The following is a 5,054-nucleotide window of genomic DNA, read 5'->3' as shown; positions in this document are numbered from 1 at the left end:
GGTTGGGGGTTTTGGGGGGTTAATTTAGGTGTTTCATATATTGTGTTAGCTAGCTAATTAATAGAGAGAAGTGTCCTCTCTTATGTCCGTGCTTGGTCGACGCTACGTACTATATATACATAAGTGATCGAGAGAACCATTCAGTACAGAAGTTCGTCATGCATACCGAGAGAAGTGATCGATCGACCTCTCCTTCTCCGAGAGATTGGTCGAACAACAAGTTTTCGTATCATGTATCCGACGCTACTGGCTACATACATGTACAATATGTATAAGATCTCTTAATTACAAACCCCTAGCAATTGAAATCAATTTGCACATGGTATTCTCCGGCTTTACTGATGACGTGGTCAAGAAAGAATCCTGCCAATTCCTTTTGAATTGCTTTCATGCGATCTGGTTCTAGGAGTTCATTCCGCATCTGCCACGTCTAATTTGAAGAAGGGGGTTAATTAATACATATATATGAATGAAAATCAACAGAAATGATGGTGTAATAAAATGAAATTATGAATACTATTGCTTACACACTTCATATTGTCTTTTAGAGTAGCCCCGCTTGTTTTTCAAAGTCACGGTGTGGATGAACTCGCACACGTAGTATCCACAGAAGTCATTCCCTTCCTCCTGCCACAAGCACTTTACGAGAAATAGAGGTCAACCAAACTGATAATGAAGCATTATAAATGGCATTGATGAAAGTATAGCTATAGAATCAACGGGAGATGCGCGCAACTAGCTAGCCAGTAGTACTTACTTTCGGGTATGTATATCGCAGCTCCTTCGGCAGTCCCGGAGCTTCTGCGGTGAACTGTTTCCAAACCCTGCAAGACAAAGAAAATAATTATTATTACTTGAGATATCAGGAAATGAACAAAAAGTTGCCGATATGGTGCGATAATGATCGATTGAACTTACTTGCTGAGCATTTCAGTCATGTCCGCATAGGTTTCAGGATCTTTCCGTCTCGAGTCTAAGACGGTTACTAGTCCACGCTCAAGCTTAATCTCCAGAAGAATATAGTGGTACCTGCGCACACATGCATAACTCATCAATTACATTACTATAATTAACCTCGCTCGAGTAATAAGGGAAACCGAATATGCACACGACAGTAACACTCACTTGCCGTTGTAAGTAAAGAGTATGGTATCTTTGTTTTGATTTTTGATCAACGATCGTAGCAAGTTGTCCTCGGCCTCTTTGACGTTCTTTTCAACCAGAAATACATCTATGATATTTGTGTTAATGAACCCAATATCATAAATTTCTTGTTTTTTCACTCGACGATCTTCAATCTGCATAATATATTGAGGATAATTAATTATAAATAAATGGAATGAAAGAGCCGAGCTTTATATAGAGACTTAATGACAGAAATAGTTGGTTCTCGGCGGAGACTTTGGTGGCTTCCTCAGGGCATCGATAATGCGCTTTGCTTTCACCGGATCTACCTTCTCCTCCGGAGGTGGATGTCTCTTTGCTTTCACCCCTTCAAAGAACTCCTTCACGTGGGTCCACACAATCGTATCGTTTTCCTCCTCGGACCTCTCTTATGGTAACTTCTCTAGAGGCTTGAGAGATGGACCGTATTTGTATTGCCTCCCTGAGAGCAGTAGCAAAAGACCATTAATTTATCGAGGGCCTTTTGATTGAAGAATGCGAAGAACTCATAAAATGGAACACACAACAGATCATTTGAAACGAGGTTGTGCTCCTCTTTAATGTTCAGATACAAACTGTTCGTCCCCTCAGACTCTCTGCAGGTTTTCATGTACCAACTATGGAATCTTCGCATCATTGTTGTCAGAGATTTTTCATCTTTGACGAGAGGCTTCCCGTACTCGTATCTGTGTTCGTCCACCGCCATGAAATCAAGAAGTGCATCGTCAGGCAGGTAATCTTCAAGATTGCCATAACCGGCCACCATCCCCGGAGCATTAGACACATTGAGCGGGGGACACGATTGCTATACTTGTTTGCCCAGCTGGGCAATTTTTTTCCCCTTTGCTCGTTCTTTTAACCTTTTATCACTGACAGTAGTTCCCGACCGTTGGGCTTGGAGATATGTCTGTTCAGTAATGCGCTCATAGTTGGTTCTCGGCGGAGACTTTGGTGGCTTCCTCAGGGCATCGATAATGCGCTTTGCTTTCACCGGATCTACCTTCTCCTTCGGAGGTGGATGTCTCTTTGCTTTCACCCCTTCAAAGAACTCCTTCACGTGGGTCCACACAATCGTATCGTTTTCCTCCTCGGACCTCTCTTATGGTAACTTCTCTAGAGGCTTGAGAGATGGACCGTATTTGTATTGCCTCCCGCCTCTGGTTGTGCTGCTAGACGCCGGAGCAGACGGAGCGGTTGCGGCGTCTGTCTTCTTTCGTGCTTGCTTACGAGGCGAAGGAGAAGGAGTACGACGCGCCGGAGCAGCCGGGGCGGCGGCGGGTCTCTTCCGCCCTTGCTGGCGAGGCGGAGAAGGAGGAGGCCGCTGGCTGCACGGGAGCGCCAGCGCAGGCGGAGAAGGAGGCAGAGTGCTGCCACGCGCCGGAGAAGGAGGCGAAGTGCCGCCACACGTGCCCTGATCGTCACTCGCCGGAGGAGGAGGCGGTGGAGGAGGCGGAGTGCCCTGACTCGCCAGAGGAGGAGGAGGCGGTGGAGGAGGCGGAGTGCCCTGACTCGCTAGAGGAGGAGGAGGCGGCGGAGGCGTCCAGTTCGGAAGGTTGATGAGCTCCTTCCGTCATAGGCATGGAGTCTTCAGAGCAGAACCCAGCCTAGTCTCCCCTTCGCCGGTAGGGTGGTCAAGCACGAGGTCCTCAAATCCCTCCGTTATTTCATCCACCATCACCTTAGCATATCCTTCTGGAATCGGCCGGCAGTGATAAGTTGCTCCGGATCCACTAGGATAAACAGAGCCAACAGCCGCCTTGACCTTCAAATTCATCCATCGCGCCATAATGTGGCAATGTTGAGACTCCATGATAGCATCCACGGGATAGCTGGCAGGAGCCGTCAAGACATGCTCCGGCTGAAGCAGCTCGATGGAAGCCACGCCGCTTCTCTCCTGAGATGGCGGGGTAGCTTCGGGGGAAGCTTCGGCAGGTCGTTTGCTGCGATCTGCTGCTTCTCGTTCCTCTAGCCCCATTACCCTTTCGTGCAGCGCTTGCAGTTGGCCCTGCTCCAGTTTCTTCCTCCTCTCATGGGTTTTGTGACCCCCTGCGTCCGGAAAACCAACCTTCCACGGAATAGAGCCTGGCGTGCCTTGTGTCCGTCCAGGGTGCTCAGGATTCCCGAGGGCCATTGTGAGCTCGTCCTTCTCCCTGTCTGGTATGAACGTCCCTTTCCGCGCTGCATTGATATACTTCCGAAGGTTCTTGACTGGTATTTCCAGTTGCTCGTCCGTCCAACGGCACATCCCTAATATAGGGTCCAAGGTTTCGCCAGCCCCGAAGAACCAAGTCCGGCAACGGTCTGGCCATCTCATTGTCTTTGGTTCGATCCCTTTTTCAAGCAGATCATTCTCAGCCTTGGACCACTTAGGCCGGGCTTTGAGGTAGCCACCTGACCCCGTGCGATGGTGAAGCTTCTTCTCCACAGCATTTTGCTTGCTCGTCGCCGACATCTTCTTACTCTTTTCCGATGTCTTGTGGGCCACAAATGCGGGCCAGTGATCTTTGATCTTCTCATATTTGCCGATGAACTTTGGTGTCTTTTTTTCCGACAAAATGGTTCAACTCTTTCCTCCACCTCCTGAATAGGGTTGCCATCTTCTTAAGAGCACAAGACTTGATTAATTGCTCTTTAACTGGCTTCTCCGAATCCTCCTCTGGCGGTAGGGTGGAATTTGCCTTCAGCTGAGTCCAAAGATCTTCTTTCTGCATATCATTGACATAAGACACCTCAGGGTCGTCCTTAGGCTTATACCATTGCTGGATGCTGATCGGGATCTTGTCCCTAACAAGAACCCCGCACTGAGCAGAAAATGCGTTCTTTGTTCGGATGGGTTCAATCGGTTCGCCGTCGGGCGCGATTTCTATGATCTGAAACCTTTCATCCAAGCTCAACTTTTTCTTCGGGCCTCGTCTCCTTACCGAAGTTGTGTTCGATCCGGAGAGCTAGAAATTAAAAGGAAGAAAGACGAGAGTAATTAATATGTGTACATATACCAAAATAATGAATGCATCAATTAACTAGTCAGCACGGGCTTAACTAATATATATATACCTGGCCGGACTCAGTTCGGTCACCGGAGCAGTCAGCACGGTCTCCTTCTTGTACCTTCATTAGGTCATCACCGGAGCCATCATGAACACAGCCCTCTTCTTGTACCGGCATTAATGGGCCGGAGCCATCATGAACATAGCCCTCTTCTTCACCCAGTCCTTCCTCACCAACGACGTCGATGAAAAATGACGCAACAACATCAGTTCCTTCTGCAATCATCTCCTCCAACATCGCTTCTGTTGCTTCGTCTCGATAGTGCTCCATAGTTTCTGCAAATATTTACAACATGTCAATTATTATTCAAACATGGTACAGATGGATATATATTAGTGGAAAATATAGAACTAGCTAGCTAATGACAATAAGGAATCATGTTAGTGGCCTCGACGCTGCTTCTCTAGGGTTTGGGATCGCCTCGACACAACGCTTCAAGGGTTTGGGGTGGCCTCGACGACAACGCTCTTTTAATTTGATAAATTTGGGTGGCCTCGAGAGTTTTGGTCGAGCCAGCGGGCCGAGGGGGGTGCTGCCGTTGTATAGGTTATCACGGTCGAGAGGGGGTATGGCGAGGGCGACGGCCGCGGCGGCGAGGGCGTCGGTGACGACCACGGCGGGCCAGGGCAGGGGCGTGGCCGGCGACGACGGCGACGGTGACGGCGACGATGGGCGCGGGCGACGACGACGGCGTCGGCGGGGGCGGCCGGCGGGCGGCGTCGGGGCAGCGCCTGGTGGCGACGGGGCAGGGGCGACGACGGGGGCGCGCGGACGGCGTCGATCTGGGCAGCCTGGCGGCGTCGATGAGCTCGGCGTCATCGGGCAGGCCGGGGGCAACTGGC

Source organism: Triticum dicoccoides, chromosome 2B (assembly GCF_002162155.2).
Source record: "Triticum dicoccoides isolate Atlit2015 ecotype Zavitan chromosome 2B, WEW_v2.0, whole genome shotgun sequence".
In the NCBI taxonomy this organism is placed as follows: domain Eukaryota; kingdom Viridiplantae; phylum Streptophyta; class Magnoliopsida; order Poales; family Poaceae; genus Triticum; species Triticum dicoccoides.
Note: the sequence above shows the minus strand (reverse complement) of the source record.